Here is a 21,725-nt window from a genome sequence, read left to right as displayed (position 1 = left end):
TTTTAAATTTTTATGACACCGAAAAGGCCTCGCTCAGGACTAAAATTAAAGAAAGCCTAACCGTTTTAAACAAGGTATCGTTTTTGAGAGCTTTAGATTTATAGTATAAAAACAAAAATTTAGGGATAGTAATTCCAAAATTAGTGAAGGTATAAATAAAAACGGTTTCGAAGGCAAAAACTGTCAGCGACATAAAGATTTTAAGAATCGGATATAACATAAGAAAGTTATAGCGAAAAATGTGGTTTTTGGCGCGTGCAAAAAAAAAATTTACACCCAAAATTTTCTCTCGACATAAGTGTTTAAATAAAACTGACGCCGCCTGCTAAACTTTTTTCTTTCATATGTCGTGATACGGCTTAATGTACATACATACACATGGCGAATAGTATTAGTTCACATTAGCATTCGTAAGTAGTCAAAGTCTTATTAGCATCTTATACACAAAAGATAAATGTGTCGATTAAGGAAATATACTAGATTAGCTGAACTTTAACAGCTTGCATAAAACAAAACAAGTTACCCAGCAACACAAGCACGCATACCAACTAATAACTGTAATCCAATAGCATTGCAATTTTTTTTTTTACATTGTTTTTGCTTTAGGGTGGTCCGAAATAAGTTAAGTCGGAATTTTAATGCACTCACGCACCAGGCTTTATCTATATACAAAAAATATACCCTTATTTTTTATTTTGAAATTAAAAAATATTTAGAGGTCGCTCAAAGCGTTCAAAGTTTTCCATGTACATATTTTATAAGAGGGAAAACAACTTTTCGTAGAAATGGTATGGAATTCTTGAGCATCAATATTTTTCGATCGGAAAACTCTGGCGCTCTTCAGGAGACTTCCAAATACCAATACCCAATAAATAAATAATTTTTATTGGAAATCTTCTGAAGATAAACAAGGTTTTCCGATCGAAAAATATTTCTACCAAAAGTGGTTTTTCCCAAAAAAAATACATGGCAAACTTTGGGCATTTAAACATTTTTTGATTTAAAAAAAAAAAAAATTAAGGTATATTTTTTGCGATTTAGAACAATCCTAGGGGTTGAGAGCATAAAAATTCCGACTTTACTTTTTTGGACCACCCTATTGTGCTTAGCATCTTACGCGCATTTTAAGGTTTTATAGCTTTTAAAGTTGGAATAAATTGTAATTAATTAAATGGATTTATATATTTTATATTTTCTGAAAATCTACTAAGGCATGTAAATAAAATTTATGTATATCTAATCGTAGGTTAGGTTAGATTAATTTGGAATGGCTGCCGCTGATTATGCCGGTTGTTATGCCATATCGAGATACAACTTTATTTCCAAATTGAAAGATTTGCTTTTAAAGTGGTTTTGCTCATAATTGCTTTGGTCCTTCACATTCTGCAAGTATGTAGAGTTAATAGAAATTTAATTGAAAATGTTATGCTATGCGCTATTTGTTGTTTGCCATGAAACGAATCGAAATGATTAAAGTTTTAAGTGTTTGAGTAGTTTGAGGAAAAAATAGTAAAACACCCTATCTGGATAAAAGATTGTCGTAAGCGCTATTTTAACGATTTTTAGTTGTAAATGAACTTATATATTTTAAAATAAGATATTTCGTTTCGATCGGTTCCTTTACTTTTCGAGATATTATGGCTAACATTTTTTCAATATTTTAATAAAAATTTAGTTAATAATGCAATCATACTAAACTAATAGAAGTATTTAAAATGGCGCTCTCTAGTTATAGATATCTCTCTTAGTTTCCGAGATATTGAGTAAAAAGTATCGTTAATTTAGTACAAGTTTGTATCACATTTTGTCGTATTTCTTACGAAGTGGCCCCAAAGTTGTTGACAAATGTCGCATACGACAAAAATAATCAATAAAAATTAAATAATTTAAGAATTTTGGGAACTACTAACATTCTCCGATACCTTGGGATATATCTTCGACGTTTTGAGAAATTGCACTCCAAACTTCAATCGCGACTTCCCAAAACCTTAGGAGATCATAACGCCAAACAATTATAAGAAAAACTTTGACAAAGCAGTTGCAAAATTTTTAAGAATCGGACTGTAAGCCTAAACCTTCTACTATTCTTTTTAACCGACTTCCAAAAAAGGAGGAGGTTATCAGTTCGTCGGAATATATATATATTTTTTTTGTTATGTATGTTACCGCATAACTTTGGAACACGTCAACCGATTTCGATAATTCGTTTTGCATCAGAGGTGGTCCCATACTAATCTGGTTTAGATCCGATCACTGGATCATGAAAAAATTAACGGTACTCCTAAATTTTTATATGAGAATTGAAGTCGGTTTTGTTTTTTGCTAAAAAATTAAACTTGTGTTAATAGAATGTTGTTCATCCATGGAATGTTGTTAGTCCTATTTTCCCAAAAATAAGTATAAATAGTTGGAAGCATTTTTGCTATTGCTTTGTATACTGGGCTATATAAGTAGTTAGGGTTTTACAGTGAAATGACCACTAGATTGATAAAAGTTCGATTGTATATGTACTATCCAAAAATAAAATATTGCACATAAAAATTCCTTTTTGTCATTAAAATTTCGTAAAGTTTCATCTTAGAAAGCGACTGCACGGCCAATTTAGAATAAATGGAATATGCTTACCAAAAGCAACCAAATAAATTTGTCACATTTCAACCACTTCGCATACGGAAACGGTGATTGTATTTTAGTTCAAAATTAATTTCTCTACTCGACATAAATTAACGCCCACAAACTTGACTTTTGGCCAAACAGGCTCGTTTTTTTTTCCAAAACACTTAAAACGGCTAATTGGCAAAAAGCAACTTGAAACTGCAGTCAATTAATTCGCTGTATTCAAAACTCATTAACTATGAGAATATAGTTCATTTTAAGCATTTTATTGGCGATTAAAAATATGTGAATGATCATTGAAGTAGTAAAAATTCACAAGCATGGACAATGTGCTACATTGACAAGTTTTGACTATTTCTTTTATTTCATTTTTTAAACTTAATTATTTAATTTTTTTAAATATAGTTCATTCTTTAACAAAACTCCTATAAATCCAAGTTTCATCTTTTGCTCAATATGAAAAAAAAAATCAACAAACTTTCGTAAAAATTTCGAGCCTTTTAAATAAATTTCTCAAAAGTACTCTCGCTAAAATTACGGGTTGACTTTTGAGACTTTTTTCACCAAGAGTGTTGCGTACCTTCTTTCGTATAAAAGAAGATTGTGTTCATCCGTTACACCGTGCGCCAGTCAACCTTAAACACCAAAAAACAATTTATTCGCGAAACCATGGGCCAAATTTAGTGAAACTGCATTTTTAGTTTTTACCTCTGACGTGAAATTTTTTTGAAGGACTTTGAAATTTAAAAAAATATTATTAATTCAAAAAATTATTTTAAAAGTGTTTTCGAAAAAATAATTAAAGCATTTTTAATATCTATTCGTACTTGTGAACCAAAACATTATAATTTTTATAAACTATACAAAATTTTCTTTTTCATTTGGTACCCATATTGCTGCTCTACATTGCATTGAATTTTTTAAATAATTTTGAATTAATGATATCCTTAAAATTTCGAAGTCCTTTTAAAACATCCTGACGTTAGACAGAAAAAAACTAGAAACGCAGTTTTACTAAATTTGGCCCACAGTATCGTGCATATATTGATTGCATCATGTGTTTTGAATTTTTTTCGTTTTTGTCGTATGGTGGATGAAATCTAGCAACACCCTCGGCCAGAGAAACTCTCACAAATCTACAGCCACTTTTAGCAACTTGAAACTTTCACTTTGTGGTATTAAAATTTAATGGGCTAATGCGTACTCAAAATTTTTCTAAGAAATCGAATTGAAGAATTAAAAATTTCGATGGAAATTTCTTTCTGAATTCTGAAGCAGTTTTTGCTGTTGAGTAAATTAAGTTTATTATTTGTATAAAAAAAAAAGAAAATTTGGTATGGAAAATAGAAATAAATAAAATGGTCAAAACGTCAGGGTATGCATATTTTTGACATACAGTCTTCAAAAGAGGCACAACTCAGAAATTAGAATTTTTGAAATTATGCGCTGAAAATGTACACTGAGCTTTTATTTACTTTCATTAAAAAACTAGAGCATATTTAAGTTTTAATTTGTTAAAAACCCTTAAGGTAAAGTCGGCTTTGCGCATATGATTATTCTGTGCTAAGAAATAGTTTTTCGAATTTGCTGAAAAACGTGTAATTTTGAGATGTGACTCTTTTGAAGACAGTGTGAGATAGGTGTATAGGGTGATCCATATGTAAGTCTTTTTGAATGCTAAATAAAACACTTAAAATAGAACTGTATGTCGAAATCTGAGAGATTTACTTTTTAAAAATAATTTCATTCACATATTGGCCGCGACTACGCTGTAGTTGGTCCATTCCCTGTTGAATTGGCAAACAATATTAAATAAAAATAAGATAAAAGTATGACACTAATCATGCGTGATCTTTAAAAACAAACACGATTGAAAAAAGGTAAAGGTGGAACACCCTATATGTATATTGAAGTACACACATATGTGCATTTAAATATGTATGTAGTACATAAAAACGAAACGAAAATATCCCAAATGCGTTTTTTGTATTTTTTTTTTTTTACAGCCTACCATTGTTTCCTCTAAATGTTATTGTTTCTTTCACCGCTGTACTTGGTTTGCACAAATGTTCGGACCGGCGTGTGCAAGGTATTGTAATGTGATGGCAACGCATGGCATCTTTTGAGCTTTTACGCTCTTCAAAGCAATTAACCTCGTAAACTGTTATTTTGAACCTTTTCACATTATCTGCGCAATCATAAATACACAAGCAATGTGTATAAACATACATACATACATATACATATCTAAGGTGTTAAAATACCATCTATGTACTTCCAAGAAATGTGCAGACAAGTGCTTTCAGTTTCAGTTTTGAAATTATGGAATTTTTAACCTCTTTACACTTAAAAAATATTTTTATTTTTTCTTTAACTTTTTGGGGAGTCTGTGATTACGAGCCCATTTTCAATGTGCAAACTGTTGATGGTTTGGTTTTTATATATTTAAATTTTTTTTTCGAAGTAGAGACGTTCATAACGCAAGGTGACTTCAGTGTTAAAGTACTCCCAAGTAAATGTTTCGGTTTGTCGCAAATTGAAATGTATTTAAACAAGTAAAAAAGTCTAAGTTATTTAATAATAAATTAAATATCCGACGCACGTATTAAATAAAGTTTTTTTTTAAAAATGTTTTTGAGTATTTTTTTATCTAGTGTCACCCCTAGATGTTACGCCTCTCGTGAGAACTCCATCTGCGTCCCTACCAATTTAGATTTGGTCGGATTGACCGTTCTTCTTTTGGTGAATGCGACTACAAATAATGGAGGCTTTAAAACTAATTACCGTTTGCAGACGAAAACCATTTCATTACTCTTTAATCAGTTAATTGTTTACTTAGCTAGATTGCTGAAATCCCAAATGAAGTCATTATTCTTACCAGAACTCTTTCATTTCGTTTTCTTGTGTTTAATTTAACAATCGTTAATAGAAAAGTAAAGTTCAGACCGTAAATGGAATACTACTGACATGGGTACTCATATTTTTTTATTTTTTTTTTTACTTTTGCACAAATCCCACGATATTCAGAAATTCCGGAAATTCCCCTTTGAATCATGCTGGTTATTTTAGAATTTCTGTTAGCAAATTGAGGAGGCAAAAATAGAAATTTTTTTCTTATTTACCTACACTTCGATGTTGCTGAAAATCGCTCATAAAAAAGTGTAAAGTAAATAGGGGGGAGGGGGGGACACAAGGAAGCTGTGCGGGTGGTTGCTGTAATTGAAACAAAAAAAAACTGCGCTGATGTGAATAACAAAACACCAGCATAATGTGAGCAAGACAGACACCCGCTGCCAGTACATAATTCAATGATCGAATGGGCAAAGTGACCATCTGAGCTTTTTTTTTTTGTTTTGTTTTTTTTTGGTTATTCGCATTTGAGTGCGGACGGGTTGGGCAAGCGAGGTGTTGATTGCATAACAACTGACAGAATTGACAATGGAACAAGCTAAAGACAGACATTTGAAGTGTCGGCGCCCGCTGAGTTTTACATACATAATTCTCTTCTCTTCCAATTTAGGAATGAAATCCAGACTTCTACAGCCGGCAGTAACTTGAAGCTGTCGCTCAAATTACTAAGTTACAAATAAACGAGCTCATTATGTGGGTTCATATATACATACATATATATATGTCAGTTTGTATGCATGCATGTATGTATATATTTATGCGTATGGGCGAGTTTGTGTGTAAAGACTTGCCCAAAAAGTCTATCATTGTCTATCGCACTTCACTTAATTGGCGGCGCTGGATTCGCATCAGATGAATACTTATTAAGCAATTGAATTTCAATTATTCGCAAATGTGATCGTGTTCACCGGCGAGTGGTTACTTTTATTCAATATTTTCTTCCTTTTTTTTTTTTTGTCTGCTAACCAAAATCCACTTCTTCCACACTGCTATATTACTAATGGAGCTTGTTATTTGTTCTTATATGTACGCTTTTAGAATTAATGCATCTGTACAAGGTTTACATATAACAAAAAATTTGCAAAAACGTGAGTTTGTATTTATGTTTGCTTAGCACTCGAAGAATTTATTAATTGTTGATGGAAAAATTTTTAGCATTAATTGTTTTTTTTTTGTAAATTGCAAAATTAGAAAAAGGTACTTTTATAAACTCTAAATTGAACTACATACAGTGGCGGCGGAAATAATAGACTCGCCTTACTTTGAAGAGTTTTGGCTATATTTCTTTGGTTTATTTTATGTTTAATATTGTTTTATAAAAGCCTTGGCAGTTTTTTCAACAAACACCATATTAAAACTTTGTATAAAAATTATAAAAATTCGACAAATTTTCAAACTTTTTATTCAGAGTTTTTAGAAAAATTTTTGGTAAGCAGTTTTGTGGTTAGAAAATACCGTTGATTTTTGAAATTTTTTTGTTGACGATGCTAGGCATTCTCTTCCATATAAAAAAATTGTATGGTATATAAAAAATTTGTATGGGAAAAACTGCGTGACACAGTCAACAAAAAAGTAATTCTTAACAGTCAACGGTATTTTGTAGCGAATTGAAACTTTCACTTTACTAAGATTCAGTGCGCTACAAAATTGCATACCAAAAATTTTTCTAAAAACTCTGAATAAAAAGTTTGAAAATTTGTCGAATTTTCATAATTTTTATACAAAGTATGAAAAGGCGGTTTATGTGGTGTTTGTTGTAAAACTAGCCAGGCTTTTATAAAAAAATATTAAATACAAAATAAACTAAATAAATATAGTCAAAACTCTTCAAAGTACGTCGGGTCTATTATTTCAGCCGCCAGTGTACATAATTCAGCCGTGAGGTAATATTTTTGATAATTTATTATTACGAATAGTTAAATTATCCGTTTTTTTTAATCACTTTTGCAATCACAACCATTTCGGGAACCAAAACACATTTTGTTTTTTGCTTTCGTTAGATGTTCTGAAGCAAAATCATTTACAATTTTCAAAACATTTTTCGAACGCATCTCCGTTCGATTTGCTGTATGATTTGCAGACCTACTCTTCGCATGTCATTGTAATTATGAAACGTCAATATATACATATGTATATGTAGATCTTTAGGCTTACGGAAGTAACGTCATCTCGTTTCTGACGTGTTTTCCTGTTTGTCATATTTTTATCACTTGAGACTAAAGATGTATTACAGTTTGTTAATTTATAATGACAAAAATTATTGATTCAAAAAGATTGTCACAATACTGAAGCACCTAGAAATCACTGACATATTGGAAAATACTTTCGGACAAATCCAGAAATTGATTTGAACTTTCTGAAACAGAGTAGAAGGAGATAATCCCATATTTAAAGTTGGCGGTTAAGATCAAAGGAGAGGGACCTTAAGCAACCATAAAGAAGTATTGCACCTTGTGTGCGAACTCTGAGACTTAGAGATTAGAGGAGTGATAAAACTCGAACTGATTCGAACCAAGTTATTTTTAAAGTTATTTCCTAGGCATCATTTTGGTGTTCTTTGTCAAATGGATTAATTTAGTTCACATCCAAGTTCGAAACAGTTAATCTTTGCATATCCATCATGATGACGATAGTTTAAGTTCGGTAAGGTTAGGTTGGCTGGCTAGCCATTGCGTGAGCTCGCAGGGACAATTGAAGTCTATAGCATTACAAAAAACCTATTATCAAAAACGCAAATTTTTGGAAATCAGGAGCAATTTTAAAGAACAGCTCTTAATAAACTGCCTGCTGGATCACGTATATTTAGCTCTTTTCGAAAGAGCTCCTCTTCTTTGGCGAGTTTTACAGCTTCTTCGTTACCAGTAAACTCATAAAACCGGCAGCTAATTCTGCAATGGTTTCCCTGTACTCTAACGCCCTTTTAGAACAGGAGCTGTACGATAATACTAACTAGCGTTTTCTGTCTGGAAAATTCTATAAAACTCATAATACGGGCAGCAAAATACTGCCACGCCTACACCTTTGTCCATTTTCATTTTGGGCAGTAAAAAATTGTACAGTAAATCGAACGAAATTTGTACTAAATAGGTACATATCAATATAGCATGTATAGCTTTTTTCAAGATTAAACATCTGTATCTCATTGGCATTCAAAGTAACTACCTAGCAAGAAACCTGAATAATAATAAGTACGCGTCTGCTACCATTTTATGACAATTTTTATAGCAAAATGTATTAAATTTCGAGAAAAAAAAATTTTATTACACTTTTCCCTATACAAACTGTGATGTCCGCAGTAAAGAAAAAACAAAAGCTCAGCTCTTCACTTGCGACCCACTGGCTTCCAGTTAACTGGCATACCGCTAATAAGGTAGTCACATAGTAGAAAAAGTGTTACTAAAATGTCAATGCTTGCGCGATTGTTGAGTGGTGAGTGAGCGGGCGACTGTCATTGCTCGTTTGAATTTCCGCTGCGTTTCCGATTTGGACGCGACGTGCAAATGCGAGCTACTTTTTTGGGGCTCAGCAGCTTGGTGTAGTGGGCGGCTGGCTGCCAATGCTACAGTAGCGCCAACAACGAACGCGCGACGATGAGCCATGCTGAAGCTACTACGAGTTACGAGTTACACCACTGAGTTAGCTGTGCTGTCTAAAAACGCCTCTGTTGTGTGTGTTCGTGCTTGGCACGCCTGCCGGTGCCAGTGCGCTTTTTTTCGAACACACGCTCTGTTCTTGACGCTTCTGAAGTTGCGCATGGCTCTTAGACATTCCTATGTAGACTACCAGAGCTATGTACATACATATTTAGCTAATGCTTCTGTATATTGTTGGTGCAATCTTGGCATGATTTCAATTTTGCGATTCTTTTTGCTCAGCCATTGTTTTGTTGTTTTTTTTTTCGTTTTTGCAAACTTAATTATGCTGAGTGTGAAACCAGTATTGGCGCGTAACATTTTATTTATTGTTGATTTTTTTACGACTTTAATTTATTGGTGTGGAGTGTTTGTTTGTAGCGATTCTAGTCTATTCAGAGCTTTGACATTTTTAATTCATCAGTTGAGTTAAGCACTCACCTAACGTTGATGGTGTGTTTAGTGAAAACGAGAGTGCGAATTTCGATTTCCGATTGTTTAATTGTGGCGAATGTTAGTGGAAATGAAGAAAGGAAAATAAATGATCAAAAGAAAATAAGAAGAAACTTTCAAAATAAATAAATTTTGAGTTGAGAAAAAATTTATGAAAAAAGATAAGTGATTGCTGTCATATTTCTGGCACTTTTTTATGTGTTTAGACGTCAACTTACATATCTGTTTGTTCGTGTTAATTTTATGCTTTGTGTAAGTAACATATATAACTCATAACTCAACTATAACCCATTCAATTATCTAGTGCTTACATTAATTGTTTAATTGATAAACGTTGAAAGGCGAACGTTTTCAATTAGTTAATCCCAGCAATGCTAATAAACAGCTTTGTCGATAAGTAATTCGATACACATTTTAAAATAATTACAGCAATTACATCTCTGCATACAAATAAGCGCATGTAACTCATTAGGGTGGTTCGTAGTAGTGAGGGAAGTTATTTTTGGCTGATACTAGGTGGCACAGTTGAGATGAAAAAACATCCACTCCAATAGCCATTTTAAGGCATAGCCCCTAGAGCTATAACAACTAAACATGGCCATATTGTAAATTTCTCTGAACAAGTTGTAGTTGAAAGACAAATTGAATCAGTGAGCGCTGAGCTAAAGCTGCAAAGTATAAATGGTGGGCGGTTTTAAAACGGACAGAGTCCAAACTCTCGGGGCTCAGGGCCAAGTAAGGTTAAGTTCGGTAAGAGTGACAGCGAAACAAGCTTAACGAAGAAGTGAAGTTTTGTTACCATAAACCTCCTACGATGAAACGCCGCGAGCTTATCGATAAGTTAGGGAGGCGGCTAATATGAATAACCAGATGTTTGTCTTGGACTTTGGCTATAAAGTTCGAGAAGAGATATTCCACCCTTTGCCCCGGAAAAGCTGTAAAGAAAAAGAAAATGTTCAAATTCGAACCTTTTAGCAGGGACTGTAAACAAAGATTTTATTAAAAACTAAATGTTGTTCTCGTTTTGTTCCCAAGAAGCGTTTCGATAAGAACGAAATTGAGAACAAAACTGTGGAGGCCGTTCTAAACGGGAATTAAGTATATAAGAACAAGGCCCTATGGAATATTCCCAAAGAGAACAAAATGCAGAAAATACTTTGGGCAACACTTCTAGTTAAGAAAAAAAATGCGAACAAAAGTCTCCGGAACATTTTAGCAAAGAACAACATGGGAATAAAAGTCTAAGGAACTTTCTCTCTGAGAACCATTTGGGAACTAAAGTCTCAGGAACTTTCTGACTGAGAACGAAACGGGAGCAAATCTTCTCTGAAATATCTACGAATAATGCAATCGAGAACAAAACTTTTCTCATAGCATTGCAATAGTTTGAAAGAGGTTTGAGTATTCAAATTAATCCAAAAAGAACCGAAAGATAGTTATGCATACTAAGTCAACTTTTCTTGCACATATTATGAAATATTTTTTCATAAAAAGACAGCTTACCCTAATGGTGAGCGATCTGGAAGTTGAAATGATCCGGCTTTCCTCATTCTTAACGTTAAGTTCTCAATACTTTTTTTCGATTTGTTCTCTACCAGAACGTTCCCGAGACTTGATCCTCCTTGAAAATGAACGCGATACTTTCGTTCTCATATTCTTTACGGAAACATCCCCAAACCTTTTATTCTCATTTTGTTCCCGTTCAAACTGCTCTCACTACTTTTGTTCTAGTTTGGCTCTTTTGCGGGAACTTTCTTGACATTACATTTTGTTCTCGTGCAGAACTACACCGAAACGGGAACGCGTTCTCGGTTCTTGCCTGGCAGAACCTACGTCAAAAGCAAGAGCTAGCGCTGTGAGCTCCTATGACTACCTGAAATCCATTCCGGATCAGCAAGACCTATTACTGAACATACCCTCCACATGTCTACCTATCCAAGTGAGTACTGACGTTAGTCAGTGGAATTCGATCCCATCTGCTTCCTGCCTGGATATAACGTTTCAGGGGTATTTTTTGCTTCCCATTTCTATTTTTCCGGCCTTCTGGAAACTACGTAGTGTGGGTAGCTTCGGAAAAAAAGTTTAGAGCAATGTATTTTATTGAAGATATGTATTGTCGATAGCTAGCTATGGCGTTAACACTTTTCTGTTAATGCCTGGATACAGCGTCAATAAAACTGCTCGTCTTTGGTAACCAAGAAAATTTCAGGGCCAATTCTTGATATCTTCAACTGAAGGAGAAGCGTACTCCCTTAAGGCCATCAGAATCGACCGGAACAAATGGTGGTCTGGCGGTGCAAGATCTGGGCTACAATGCGGGTGAGCTAGAACTTTCCATCCGCTACCAACGAGATATGTTTTGACCACTTTAGTGACATGCGACATGAGACTTACATAGATCAGATGTAAGAGCGTTGAAGCGGTATGCGGTTTTACCGGCGTAATAACACTGATGACAGCCGTGGGACAAGTTCTTATTGTCATCTTCGTACTGGAAATGCTGTCCTTGGTATGCAGGCCACTTACTTAACTAACCAGCTATATAACTGATTTAAACTCTATTTAAACCATTTATGGGCTTCCTAACAAAAAAAAAAAGGGAAAAGCCTGACCTTTATTAGACCCAATTACTATTAGTTTTACACAAAAGTGAGTGTCTCAGGTAGTTTTACGAAATATTCGAACACTGTTGTCTATTCTATTATGCTGAGGTCCTCATTGCCACACCAATTTAATACCAAACAAAACAGTGATTAGCACAGTACTGCCAGAGTTCCCTTACTTTAAATTGCAGATCATTTGCTTACCCAACGGAATCGTAAATACACTTTCACATTCTGGTGAAGCGGTTGTCTTCCGCGAGCAACCAAAGCAAGGTGGAAAGTACATACTAGTGTGGATAGCGTTTAAAGGTTCTCAGATTCCAGAAAGTGGTGCATAAAATGCTGTAATTACGCGGATTATATGTACTGTCAATTGCACCACAAGAAGATTAATCAATACCGCATTGGAGCAAGGCCCTCGAGATAGATTCGTTCAAGCTAAACAACAGGGAACAACATTAATAAATCAACAAAGTTGCTTCACTAGAAAAATGGCATCACTAGGAATTAAATACAAATCAAAACATTCAGACAAATTAAATTGCTATAAGCTAAAACAACAAACACATCGGATCGGTGTATGTGCCCGCATTTTTCAAACAACCAACAACAAGTGTTGACCGCACTTACAAGTATTTACATACGGGTATGCAAATACAATACAATTTATGACCGTCGATCAATTTGCATGGTTTGTTGAGTTCAGTGCAACATTGTGACCAAAGAGATTAGCTGCAAGCGCTAATGTGTCAAATGTCAGCGCTCTTCGTTGTTGCAAAAGCGAAGCGTTAAAGATTTATGGTGTTGATTTTTAATAGGAAAAAATTGGAAGATGTTTGTGGGAAAATGTAGACAGGCCAGCTTGCATTTAATGCAGTTGGGTTATAATATAAAATTACTAACTATTTATAGGTGAAAATAAAACCGAAGCTGGGGAATTTGTTGGGGCCAAGAAACTAAAGTTAAGTTTCGTGTCGTGTTTTCCTCTTATAGTTGCGTTTAGAAGAGTTTAGAGTTATGTTGGCAGGGGTGCATGAAAGTGAACATAAAAATGCAGTTATCCAATATCGGAAACCTAAACTTACTCGGAGTACTCTGAAGACTTGATTCACATCTCTAACTGTAGTTAGGCCTGCATGCCTACAATTAATTATTGTATTGAATTATATAACAAAGTTGTGGTTTTGCCAAGTAGTTGGGTTCGCAGAATGATTTCAACATATTTGGCGCCGATTTCGTCATTTTTATGGCATTCACTTTCAACTCAGTACTACTTAAGCCCAACAGAGGGGAGTGATAGCAGTGGCCTTTGCCAATGATGTGTAATTTTAATAACCGGGTTCTTCTATCAACAAAAATTTGTGGTAAGCAACATGGAAGAGCTAGGCCGATGGACTGAACGTCATACAAGTTTTTAAATATAATTGCACACGACCTTCACGAACCTCTTCTCGTCGAGAGCCAACTGAGATGGGGAATTTGATAATCCGCTTGGATACAGCGTCTGCATACCATCGTCTGCTTTGTAATGGAAAGCGGAGTTTGAGCACACATTTTCTTTAAATCCCTGAGAGTAAGACTAATTCATCCTGAGACCGAGCGAGTCTTCATTTTTTATAACAGCCGCACGGTCATTATGGCTATAGAGTGGCTTAAAATCAAATTAAAGCTGATCGAATTAGATTTACTTAATTTGGATATCTGATCTAGACAGGAATGGTTCCAGATCGCTTTCAATCGAGGAGCAGATTTTACTTCCAATCAGAGCTGTAACTGGAAAATTTTACTCTACAATCCTTAGCAATCGGGCACTAGATGGCGCACGCCGTTAGGCTGCCTTACAGCTAAACTCAAAGATCCGGTTTAAGCAGCCAGAACATACTAAATTTTATTTACCAGGTCTTCGTCGCGGATGTTTCAAAGGCAGAGAAAGATACTTACTATATGTCTGTGATCATAATGCTCTTAATCTCTCAAAACGTATTTGAACACAATTTAACGCACATGTATGTAGAATATGGCCTTGATTAGCATATAGAATATTTTTTGAAGAGCCCTACGGATCTTAAACTATTTATTTCGAAATAATTTTGAAAAGGGTTGCCACCTGCCCAAAAAGTTAAAACCAATTTAGTCAACAAGTTAAATGAATTGCTTTATATTGGAATTAACTCAATGAGCGGTTTAAGGGAACTTCATTTCGAACTCATTTTTAAAGAGGGTTGCCACCGGTTTCAAAATCAATTTAATTAACAAATTAAATGAAATATTGTAATATGGGTGTCAAACAAGAGGGGTTGAATTACGCTTTATTTCCAAAATATTTTGGAAGCGGGTTGCCACCTTTGCAGAAATTCAAAATTTCATATTTAAGTATGGGCGTCAAGCGGGAAAGGCTTAAGAAGGCTTCACTTCGAAAACATTTTTGAAGGGGGCTGCCATGTGTTTAGTAATTCAAAATTAATTTAATTGAAAAGTTAAATAAAATAAATATTTCAGTATGGCGGTCAGGTGGGTGGTGGGTTTAAGTTAGCTTTATTTTTAAAATACTTTTGAAGGTTTATTTATTAAATATTTTTAAAAGAGTTGCCAGCAATATAAGAGTTTAAGTCAAATTTTATGAGAGAGAGGTTAACTGAAACATTGCAATGCGTGTGTGTAAGCAAAGAAGTTAAGGAAAGTTTTACTCCAAAATATTTTTGAAGTGGGTAGCTACATAACTATTTTAAAAGTTGAATTTAACTTAGTCTTACATTTCCAAAATTTATTAAATAAACTTTTTCCGTTAAATGAAAACACAACTTAGCATAGATAAAAAATTAAAATTATATTCTTACATACATAAGAAGAAAATCTACCAAAGAAGGCTGTTCAGCTAAGTAATAGCCTATTTTTACCAAAAGCTTAACTGCAGTTAATAGCTGAGGTAAGTTGCAGGAATTTTAACATGGGGGGGATCGGCAAGGTTTATTTTTTCTTTTTTTCTTTTTTGACTTTAGTTTGCTTGTAATTAATATGTGTAATTACCCCCTTCGAGCTGTAATCTCAGTTTCCCAATAGGCATAAACTGCAGTTAAGGCTTGGTGGAAATGAAGTATAATTCGTTAAACGCGTATGTTTTAAATTTATTTGCATAAATATAAGTAAATCATAATTTACAAAAATTAAAGACTTTCAAATTAGCACCGTCTGATAATAAACGTCACATAATTTGTTAAGAGCCGCCGGGGAAGTGTATACATAAATACCAAAAACGTCGTACATATAATCCATTGCGCTGGTGTTGGCAGCCACTTGCCCGAGTGAACGTACAAACATATGTATGTACATACGTGCGCAAGCGCAGCCATCATCATTTGGAGCAACTAATGCACGTACTAACAATTTGTATAAAATACAGCTGCATATGAAAAACGGCTTAAAAGTTATTCAATTTGCAATTGGCATCAAATCAGAACTGCAGCCAGCTAATATTTTCATACATAGGTAGATACAATACATAGTAAGCATATTGAGTACACATACATATTTATGCATATATTTTTAGACAGATGTACGTATACACATATAGCACGGCGTGTACATATGTATTTTATATACATACATATGTGCATTACTGCACCGTTTTGTATTTGTATTTCTATTATGTGGATTTGTGGCCATTATTATTGGGTCCACTTTGGCTGCTGGCGCTTTGTATTTGTATATTTATTTATTTTAATTGAAGTTGTTTTTTCTTCATCAACTAACGACCGATTAGTTACTCGCCTGCTGGCTGAAGCAATTGATTGGTCCAATGCTTCCATTCGGCTAATAGTTGGTCGCTTGACTTGGGCCGTTTGTTGTGGTTTAGCTGATATCCACAAGCACTGCACCACATTTCAAGGCAAGCGAGACATTTTATGTCGTTTCTTTGTGCTTTGTTTTGTTTTCCTTCAAACTTCTAAATGTGTGCATACATTTGTGTATAAGTATATGCATGTATGTACGCATGTATGTCTATGATTTATTCTTTCCAATTAAACTACAATGAACTCTCGGGCTTGTCAATAAGAACTAAACTAAATATTTCGTTGCTATTAATATTTTTATGAGCTTGCCATTGTAGTTCTTCTTTGGATTCAACTTTCAATAGAATACTGATACAAATGTTGTAAGTTTCAAGGCACATATTTAGACCACAAGCAGCATAGCGTATGGATGCGTTGGAGTTTATTGATTCATGACAGAAGAATTGCAGTGTTTAGTAGAAAACTCTAAACTTACTTTTTTCATTATTGAGTGGAAAAACAATTTAGCGATAAAATATGCTTCTTAGGTTAAGTTAGGTTTGGGGGGGCCGCCTTCGTGGGTGGGAGCACACTTAAGACAGGGAAAGAAACAGGAAGGATTCAAAGTTGAGGAGGGGAGAAACAGACTTGGAAGGAACAGGACAAAAGCTTATCAGGAGTGCGGAAGAAACGGGACCCGAGGTATTTCAACCTTAGGTTCGCAGGGGTCAGACATCAGAGCAGCAGAGATGATTCCACCTCATCGTTCTCCATGCAACTGGTGCAGTAGAGGTCACCGATGATATTCTTTTTAGGTTGAACAGAAAAATTTAACCAGTTTTAGCACCTTCTGGAATTGTGCCATTTAATCGAGAGATATTCGAACGCCACACAAGTATGTAGACAGTTAAATCATAATAATGAATTTCTACGTTGAATTGGAAAGTCATGTTCAGCCGACATACCACTTACTACTACTGCTTACTACTTGTAAGGTTTTGTTCTTTACAAATTGAAGCTTATTTTGGGAATATCTACGACCCACCCATACGGATAGAAAAGTAAAAATACAAACTTCCGATTGAAATATGAGACTTTTAGATGAGGTCGAGCTCATAATACTCATAACATCCGCTAAGATACGTTTCTTGGTGCTATGTAGCCAGAAAGACCCTGTTTTATCTCTACCCAAAAACTCTTTAGAGAATTGGTATGCTGGTGCAATAATAATAACCGTTATATGAGCAATTGCATAAATTCTCGTAAGAGGTGTCTCCAAGTACGTAAGCAAATTTTTTATTGCAATGCGATAATAATTAAGGCAAGAATATAAGAACAGGGTAATCAAAAATTAGGAATCTCAAAAACATTTTGCACTCACACATTTTGTTAGGTGTTGAGGCAAGCTTTTCATTGAGTTTGTGGTGTGTGTCTTGAAATTTTGACAAAATCAGCAGAACGGGAAATTTTATGCCACATCAGGACAACAAATGGTTTCTTTGAAAAGAACCATTTATATGACACGATTATACTCGCCGTAGTTTCTATTTGTGGCACCCAAATTTTTTTTAAACCTTGGGCTTGTGAGGGCTGCACAGCTGTACAGTAGCTGAGCTGATTTTGTGAAAAGTTTAGAAATTATATTTTTTTTTGCGTTTTTTTTTGTAGTATGAACAATATTTTTACAAAAAATTAGCAGAAACAATTAAAATAAAAATTGTTGCATATATTGTGGAAAATTCTTTGTGTCAATACTTTTTGCCGGCAATGTACATGAAATTTTAGTTAAACTTTTAACCGTCTTGTCACACATATGTATATGTATGTATGTATGCAAATAAAACAGTAGCCAAATAGTCATTTATCAATGTTCTACCAGCAGCCAAGTTCGTTGCTTAAGTCTTTCATTTGCTTACGTACTGCAACGGCGCGCCGCGCATGTAACCTTTGCCAGAAAAAATGCATACATAGGTACATATGTATAACTACCGTCGGCTGCAAGCTGCAAGCTACCAATGTTGTTTAATTTTGGTTGTGGAAAAATTCAAAATTTCTCACGCTAATAAATAAACACCTCCACCTACTTCGCTACCCCCCTCCCCCCTTTATGCCGCACTTCATCTTTTCAACTCATAATCAACGCTCTACATCTCGTTGCTATCGTTGCACACTTTTGAACTGTTGTCGCAGCCTACCAGATTTTTTATGTAAACTACAATGTATGCATTTAAGTTTATGCTTTATTTGTATAAAAAAATTTTACACGCATTGCATATTTCCGACATTATGCAACTTTTCATGATCAAGTCATGTCGCAAAGCAACGACGTAGTAAAACATGTGTAAATTAATATTTATGCGCATATCTATGTATGTGAGTGTACGTGAGTGTAAAGAGGGTGGCAGGCAAGTGGGTAGGTGGGTAGGTGGTAGGCGAGCATGTTTAGCGCTTAGCACTACAACAACAAATGTGAATGAATGAATGACTCAAATCGAGTATTCAGTCGGTTTTTTTCTTTTAATTCGAGTAGTTTTTATAAATTTGTTTAGTATTTTTACTGCTGGTTGCATTGTTTGTTTATTTTGAATAAATGCGAGTTGAGTTTCTGTAAAAAAAAAAAAAAATAACAATAACAAATTTTAAAGAGAATTGAGATCAAAAACAAAGTTTCAGCAGCTGCGTTTTTTTTTATCTGCAAGTGGCTGTTGAAGTTGTTTGGGTGCATATTGCAGCACGTAGCTTCTGCCACTTGTATTTAATGATGTTACTGTTGCAATTACGAAAATACAAAAAAAAAAATAAAAATTGAATTCGTACTTTGGTGTCAGTCAAGCGCAGTTCGTGTCTTGTACTAAAAATGCACTTGTATCTCGGTTGGCCTTATCTGCTGGTTTTGGGGTTTGATTTAAGTGCAATAAAGAAGTGGTGACCACGAGGCAAAAATTTAAGTATATATGCACTTACGCATACATATGCACATACAAACAAACAAGTAAAAAGTTTAAAGTGCACTCAAATTACTTGAAGAGAAAGTCGTTTTGAAAGCCCTCCTTAAGCTCTAAAACTGCATTCGACCAACTTTGCTGCACGCAATTGCATCGAATGACTGCACCAGCCTGCATTTCAATTCATTTAACAGCCCACTTTGTTGTTGCTGTTGCCACATTTGCGATAACTCACTTGTCGTCCGGCTGATTTCTGCACGAATTATGACCGGATTTTCTACTTCTTTTGCTCAACTTTTTTCTTCGAAGGGATTTTACCATAACCAACATAACAAAAAACAAAAAAAAAAAAAAAACACAATGTAGACATTTGCTGCAGTCGAGTCATTTTAATTGACCCACAAAACTTTGCACTGTCCTTTTTATTGTCAACAACATGCATACATGTGTTTGTACGTGCACTAGGCGACAAATGAAAGTGTACACACTGTTCTAATATAATATTCACAATTATTTTCATGAAAAATTTGTGCATTTTTATTTATTTGTTTTTGTTTATATTAGTGAAATTTTATTTATAAAAATAGGGTGCATTCTATATAATATAAGCCATATAAATAAAAGTTTCAAACTTCATATAAAGTTCACAAAAATTAAAAAAAAAATTTCATCAAAATTTTCAATTTATTATTCAGAATTTCTCGAAACTTCTTAAGTACTTATGCAGTTTGTTACCCATTCAATTTTAGTTAAATGAAGTGCAAATTTCAATCGGCTAAAAATTGCTTTGATTTTTGAGATTGCTTCTGCGGTTTTTTTTATATAATAAAAACAATTTAACAATTTTAAAATTTTGTTGCTTACGGGGTTGCCGCATTTTATTTCATAAGAAATTCATGCTTATATGGAAAAAAGTGCAAAAATCCGTCACCAAAAAACAAATCAAAATGCATTTCATTAGACTAAAATTATCGCCAACAAACATGCCTACTCGAAAATTTTCGTGAAATTCTGAATAAAAATTTTAAAATTTTGAAGAAATTTTTTTTGAATAATTAAATAATTAATGCAAAAATTTTTTCATGAAAATAATTATGAATATTAAATTAGAACAAGGCGTACACTTTCATTTGTCGCATAGTGTATATATGTATGTATGTGCTTACTTGCCTGCGTTGCATATGCGAAATCAGCGATTACACTTGTGCAGGCAAGTCGCATTCGTGCTGTGCTCTTACCGAGTGACACAATTAACGAAATGCAGATAAATATCGGACGGAATAAAATGCAAAAGAAAAAGTATTTGTAAGGCGGAGAGGAAATAAAAAATTAAATAAATCAAAAAACAACCAAAATGAAATAATACAAATATACAGCGTTTTCTAAATAAATACATAACCGAATAAGTTAAGTACTTTAGCGTCTTAAGCCTCTGCCTGCGCTGATGATGTAACACTTCTAAATATATAGTTAGAGGGAGCTTTTTAGGTCCCCCATTTGAACACTGAGATACCTGTAATTGGCAGAAAATTGAGCTGCTACTTGCACCAAACGCAAACCCTGATAACTTGGAGCTTGTTTTTAATATTGGAAGATATAAAATCCTGATTTCTTAACCTTCCTCAATGGGTGCTGGACCGCCGTCTCTAGCGAGAGTAAAAAAGTTCTGCTTTCGCACACACTAGCTGTACTGAAAGCACAAAATATATATAAAAAAATGTGTCGTTCTATCAATGAAAATAAAATCTACCAGTTTTGATCGAAAAAAACCCAAAACGGCAACCCTAGCTGTGGAAACTCCTATACTATGACGTGGAATATCAGCTGATTCTGTCAAATTATTCTTTATGCTTTCAATCGTAGGATTCGAGAACACGGTCACAATCAAATAATTTCTTTCAAATAAATAATGGTAATTTTAGTACTGAGATTTTAGTAGCGAGAATGTAAATAGGGAAAATACATTTTACCAAGTTTTGGCTACTTTTCTTTGCTTAAAAACTGTTTATTATTTTTTATGAAAAGATATGTAGCTTACTATCTAAAAAAACCGTGCAAACCAAAATTTCAAACTTTTTACTACATTTACAAAAAATTCGATTATTGTTCATTTTCCTTGTCAATAAAACATAAAAAGTGCTTATTTCATAAAACACTTTTAAGAAAGATTTTCTGAATTTGCCCAGGTTGCGGGTATCATCGGGAGTGTCGGCCATTTGGAAATCAGTACTGTGGGTCCCGCGGGTCTCGATAGCCCGATATCCGCGCGAAAGTGCTGCCATGTTTGTACGAAAAATAGTTTTTGGACCAGATTAGAGGAAGAATAATATTAAATTAATAAAGAAAACACTAAAAATCGGGATTTAGTCAATACAAATATTAAAAATAGGGACACTTATGCGTCCCAACTTTTAAAAAATATTCTGAGGGACAATTTTCTCTAAATCGATACTGCCCCGCCAAAATCGGTACGAATGGTCACCGTATACGTAAACTTAGTTTGACAAATTTCTATGCAAAGCCTCACTAAGGATTTTGGGCTTCCTTTGGAAGAAGTTTATCGATCTTCCGACAATTATTGATGCGAGGCCAAAAGCCTCTGAATAGGAAAAATTGCCTTCTCAACAGGTCATCCATGGAAGAGAAGTTACCAAGTGGCCTTAGATGCTTAGCGGTTAGTGAGACCTCTTTGGTATGCAAGTAACAATCTGAGCTCTCCAATGTGGATGAAACAATATTTAATTTAGAAACACTTTGATTGAAATGAATCTGAACACTCCGCTGTGCATAGTTTTT

The sequence above is a fragment of the Rhagoletis pomonella genome, unplaced genomic scaffold (genome assembly GCF_013731165.1).
Source record: "Rhagoletis pomonella isolate Grant_MI unplaced genomic scaffold, Rhpom_1.0 Rhpom_scaffold_00006, whole genome shotgun sequence".
NCBI classification, from domain to species: Eukaryota; Metazoa; Arthropoda; class Insecta; order Diptera; family Tephritidae; genus Rhagoletis; species Rhagoletis pomonella.
The sequence above is the reverse complement of the archived record's forward strand: the minus strand, read 5'-3'. Positions refer to the sequence as shown.